Source organism: Aplysia californica, unplaced genomic scaffold (genome assembly GCF_000002075.1).
Source record: "Aplysia californica isolate F4 #8 unplaced genomic scaffold, AplCal3.0 scaffold00010, whole genome shotgun sequence".
In the NCBI taxonomy this organism is placed as follows: domain Eukaryota; kingdom Metazoa; phylum Mollusca; class Gastropoda; order Aplysiida; family Aplysiidae; genus Aplysia; species Aplysia californica.
The window spans coordinates 1,009,536-1,015,644 of NW_004797280.1; the positions used below are offsets into that span (position 1 = coordinate 1,009,536).

At 41.9% G+C, this 6,109-nt stretch overlaps 1 protein-coding gene across 1 annotated transcript in view; it reads right to left on the reverse strand.

The window, feature by feature from the left end:
- Positions 1-3,405: 3,405 nt before the first annotated feature.
- LOC101847392 (glutathione S-transferase 1) overlaps positions 3,406-6,109 on the reverse strand; it is a gene marked incomplete in the record, with an annotated part of 30,021 nt that continues 27,317 nt past the window's right edge. The window contains 1 exon segment of the mRNA XM_035970026.1: positions 3,406-3,707.

Sequence of the window (6,109 nt, forward strand, 5' to 3'; positions counted from 1 at the left end):
GCCACTAGATTTAGATACCTCACAATCGTATTCAGACATTTTAAACATTCTCCTAGTAATAACTCCTTACGTCAGGAGCTTCGTTAAACTGGCCATTTTCCTCCAGTATTTTTGCAAAGTCCAGATGCATGCATATCTGCCTACGGTCCCGTAACACCACGCCGTAGCGCAGGTAGGACATACGGTCCTCTAGCGCCAAACACTATGGGGGCGTACGGTCCCCTAGCGCCAAGCGCTATTGGGGCGTACGGTCCCCTAACAATAGCCTAATAATAATATTAATTTTTTTAAAATCACAGTTTGGAGACTGAGAATACTGAGATCAAAGTCAAGTGGTATTAATTTAATTTTAAAGGTAAAAGTGGGCAAACAAAAGATAATCAACCATATCAGTGTCGGTGAAGCCACGTCATCACGTACGGAAAATGTTTGACGTGCTGGACGTTATACGTTTTTCACGTAAGCGTGAGGAAGCGTGTCGTCAGTAGTGGGCCCAGATAATATAGAAATAAAAGGTTGAACGCTTCCATACGCACTTTGTGAGTACGTAAGCGTACGAAAGCGGAGTATGTGTGTTTGTAAGCGTGTATACCGTTTGGCTCAACATGTACACAAAAGAAGAACAGACTCGACTTGCACGTTTGCCGGTTGAGTAGGGAATGGCCCACTGGCTCACCAGTCCTTTAATCTCGTGCTGAACTCAGTGGTTACAAAAACATTCATCAGAAATGGTACGAAACACGAACAATGTACACATATTCAACAATGTGGACCTTGGCTATAAAGCAGCAAAATGTTGGTCACAGATAATTCTGAAGGCTAGTTAAGCTTGCTATTAGTGGCATTATACCCTTCGTTTTTCGCATGTACCTACTGGAGATCATTGTCACCACTACTTATAGGAGTGTCCTTGCCTCCACTTCTTTCTCTTTGATACAAAACTGTCTTAAAAGACAACATGTGTAAACCTTTTTCACAGTTCTCATTGCCATAAATGTCATGATTTTTCCAGTACAGGCTGCTTGTTTCTGTTACTGAGTACGACTCTGACAGTGTGACAAACAGATTCACAACAGTTAGCAATTAAGTTAAGAATAACCCTAGTGTTAAATATTCTGAAGAGTGCACACTAAGACTCTAGAACTGATGTTGGCAATACAATAATATTTGAAGCCATTAGTGCATGATGTCTTAAATTTTGTTTTTATAAGTTTCCTTTCTGGTTGTAGTAAAAGGTTCCACAAGTTTTGTTTTTTTCTTCAAATTTATCTTTTGCTATTAGACTATGTATTAGTGACCGATGTAAATTTTGCCCAACTAGTTGGGCTCCTTACACGAATGGGTAAGCCTACGTGAAAATTTGAACACAGTAAGCTGACAAAAAATGTAAACATTAACAATATTTGGAATTTTAATTACTTTTATTTAAAAATACAAAATATGACTAGGTGAAGAAACAAAATGATCGTAAAATTGACTTTAGAACCGGGAAAAAGACCAAATTCTAACATTTACTGGCGATGGTGCACTTAAAAGCATTTCTCATGCAGAGGGCAGGAGGGGCTTGTGTTGCATGCTTTCTTGGTACTGCCCTTAGACAAACTGCGTCTCTTTTCTCCTGAATTGGTAGAAACATCAAGAAAAACATTCCTGCATTCTTTTTTTTTAACTTCAGATCCAACTGTTCTTTCTATTCTGCCTAGAATAGGTTGCGCACGGGCGGCTTTCCTGTACCTGATTATTTAACCTACGTCTGGGACATAATTCTTTGAAAAAATCCAAGACAGTCCAGTGGGTTGACTACCGCAGCTCAGGGTCGTCTTAATTTTATGTATTTATTTTTTGTTTAATGAAATGAAGTTGTTTTTGTGGTCCTATGGACACAGTTTAGATCACTTAGGAGGCGGGCTTCATCCTGCCTGTGACGACCAACCTGGGCTGAGAGAAACACAACGTCCCAGCATAAGGACTCTGCTTCTCTGTAAAAAAAAAAATCTCCCAACATGGAAATCAAGCTTGCATTTTTTTGGGGGGGCGTGCGCGGCAAAGCACTAGAGGTGGGCAAAATCCGGATAATCTAAGGATAACCGGACAATTCTCAATGAAACATTATCCGAATTCAGACTCTTTAACTCTCTTGCCTGACCCGTTTGCCGAAGTGGGAGCACCCATGTGTTGAAGTAGTGCTAACCCGTTTGTTAAAGTGGTTCTAACCCATTTGCCGAAGCGGTTCATGTTATATTATTTGCCGAAGAGGTGCACTAACATGTTATCCGGATTTTTGCTAAAGCGACTCAGTGCCCAGCCCTACAAAGCACCTAGCGGCCACACCCCAGTCACCTGAGTTTGTCGTCTGTACAGGATTCATGCATTGTAAGTTGGTATTGTCATCAAGCTGTGGTTCAAAAATGGACACCCAACACTTTTGCGTGTGGACGTTGATCCTGTAATTGGCAATGTTCTAGTCCATACAATCAGTTCCTCCAATCGATTTGTTGTATTGTGTGTGTTGTGGATGTCAAAAATTACACCATCATCAAGAAATAGCTCAAACAAGGACACAGGACCCATATCATTTTTGCATTTCCGTTCTTCAGGTTTATCAACGTGGCGTAGGTGGCCTAGTGGTTAGGCTCTCGGACTCGCAACCGTAAGGTCGTGGGTTCGAATCCCGTCAGGGACCCGACGTTGTGTCCTTGGGAAAGGCACTTTACACGAATTTTCCTCACTTCACCCAGGTGGGAATGGGTACCCGGCTATAGACAGCGAAAGATCTTGTCAGTTTGTTAGTGTTTGAGCGCTTAATCGGCTGCTTGCACTGTACGCTTCCCGGGAAGCTGAGAATGTTTCTGAGTGTTCTATGGTCTGCTGGGGTAATGATATAGTGTAAAGCGCATAGAGCCTGCTGTTGAGCGGGGATATGCGCTATACAAATGCTATCTATTATTATTATTATTATCTGAAGAACAATCGGTTTTTGAGTCGGTATCTCTGAAATTGTTATCACCCCCCCCCCCCCCCCACACACACACACACACACCCTCCAAGTGGGAGAGCACCATAGAAAGTGGCTTAAGTTGAAGAATAATGAGCATTTAATTGTCTCAGCATTTCCATCAGTACTATCTTCATCTGTCTCTCCATGTCCGTTGTATGTTGGCAGGATATAATATTAATTATGTCTGCAGGACTTAAATAATTGTTGCTCACAATTTGGTCTGCATGTATGAGCTTATATACTGTGTACAACTGGTTCAATATTTTTTGAATTTTAAAAGGAATTGCAAAAACCCCACCACTTTGGTTCACTTACCTTCAGTGTCATCAATTCAACATAGCATTAGACCATTTTCATTTCTTCTACAACCACATAAAATACCACAAAAAACAACAAGATAGGTACCAGAAAATTAAAGTATAAAAATCTATTTCAAGATTCGTAATGTCGCTCTGTGACTTTTTAAAAAGTTTCCAATAATTGATCACGATAAATGAATTCACACGCCTCCGGTTAATGTGTGAAGAATCGCTTCTAATATTCAGCCAACAGTGACAGGTCGGGATGCCATATACGCCTTGATTTTTTCGTTAGCTCCAACTTTGTCCCTCAAGGCTATGCACAATGGGTAGTCATCTAATGGTCCTGTGAAGTTCTTCAAATAACCGGTGAGGACGTCAAAGAGGGCGATATCAGCCAGGGTCATCTGGAAGTGGAAAACAGTACAAAATGTTCACATTGTAAGAGGCAACCCAGGGCACAGCTCTGAGGTTTTTGAGGGATAATACAAGTTTGTAAGTGTTTGAGCGCTTAATCAGCTGCTTGCACTGTATGCTTCCCGGGAAGCTGAGAATGTTTCGGAGTGTTCCATGGTCTGCTGGGGTAATAATTTAGTGTAAAGCGCATAGAGCCTGCTGTTGAGCGGGGATATGCCCTATACAAATGCTATTTATTATTATTATTATCATGTTTGACAACATCATGTTTTTGTTTTAATGTAGGCCTAGGTGTTTTTAATTTAAATCATTTAGGCCAACCCAGGCTGAAACAAACGCAACATCCCTGCAGATTCAGATAGACCGAGCGGACCAAACTGTTGAACACATCCTTCAGCACTGCAAGACACACAGGGCCCTGAGACAGGAAACGTGGCCAACCCCACTGACGCTACAAGAGAAGCTATACGGGCCGCTAGATGAACTGACCAGGACGGCCCAATTTATGACAGATACCGGACTTCAAGTGTGATGCGATCGAGAAGAAGAAAGAAGATAGACCGAGACACTCGATAAAAATTCTCCTCACAAGGGAATCGACCTCGGGTTTTCTACATAATATGTGTCACAACACGGTGGAATCAGGCACTCGTCATTTTTTGGGCACGTGCAGTTATTGGTATCATCTGAAAGTGAAAGCTTGTTCATTTGCCTTGCTTTCCACGTAAAAAAATTTCGTCTATCTTGAATAGAAGTCGAGATATTTGCGTTTGAAGCAGATGAGACTGCCTGGTTTCAGTTGTTAAATTAGCGAGAAAAAGGCTGCCAAAGTTTGGTAACTTCAATAGCTTGAGAGTCCTTGAAAACTGAAAAATACATATTTTGTGCCTTTACTCAAAGTTATTCAGTAAAATTCACATGGCAATGTGTATTATATGAACATAAAAGGTGTTGAGCCTTAAAGTGTTGAGCCAAAAACCAAACATTTGATAAAAATTGCCACAATAGAGGCAAAAATGCCTGTTCCTTTAATTTCATTATTTTGACCAGCGCCTGATTTCACCACGATGCCTCACATATTGGCCATAACACAGAGAATGCCGAAACTTGAGCGGCTGAAGATCGACGCGGACAGGCGCCAGCAGGTGTCTGCTTGACTCCACATAGTAGCCTATAAAGGGCGCCTAAAGCCTAGATCTAGATATATGATTGCAAAGAGCCTAACCTCTACACCACAGACGCTGGTCTACACCAGGTGGCGGTAACAGGAGAAAAAAGAACAGTAGTAAAAATGTCCAACATAATATGTCGTCATGTCTAACTTTTCGCGGCCAGGAGTCGGTGTCAATATCGAGGTCATGATCTGATTATAGGACGGTAAAAAGTCGAGGGAAAAAAACAAGCACTCGCAGCAGTCTGGAGATTATTAGGAGTTAGTTCCCCTCACATTTGTGAGGTAGACTCGACCAGTTTAATACAGTGGAACTCTGATTCAACGAGCTCGGATTCAAGGAGAACTCGGATTCAACGAGATGACATAGATTTCCACGTTTTTTTTTTCCTTCTTTAAAATCAATTTTTTAAAAAACCTGGATTCAACGAGCATTTAAAATCAACGAGCTCGGATTAACGAGGTCGTTTCCAGGGTGAACAGTCCCTGCAGACGTGGCTTCGCTCATTTTTCTCCCAGAAGGAACTTTATCTATTCCCGGATTCCCGGAAACCATCCATTGCACCTGTATCGTGAACCATTATTCACTTAGCCGATTGCATGCGATTAATCAGCGGCCTTTTTTCATACCAACATATGCGTTGTTAGCGCGCGCACGTGTCTACTCTAGCGTGTGTCGGGGTAGGATGGGCGGCCTGCACACGTGTGGCTGTGTGTGTTCAACGTCGCAGATACAAACGCGTCACAGTCACAGTCTTTTTTTCCGCCGGCTAGCGATCATCTTACTACTAATGGAGCTAAGGCCAAATTTTGCGAACAGTATATTCTCAAAAACTACCGAATGAAAAAATATGAAACTTTGCCAGTACCCATAACTTGAAACGTAGTGTTGCACTATTGTATTTTCATTAAGATCAAATGTGTAAGAAGAAAGCCCATTTTAAGTTAAATTCCGTCCTTTGGTAGTGATCGCCACCATTTGCTTGGACATTGTATATTCACTGCGGAGTGCCGACTGCGCCAAAGGGTATTTTGTGTTCAGTTGTACATTAAGTAGGTTTATGGGAATTCCCGGTTTCAGTCTTACGCCTTTTGGAGAAGGAGGAGGAGGAGGAGAAGAAGGAGGAGGAGGAGGAGGAGGAGGAGGTGTATATGGAGGAGGAGGAGAAATGAAGAAGAAGAAGAAGAAGAAGAAGAAGAAGAAGAAGAAGAAGAAGAAGAAGA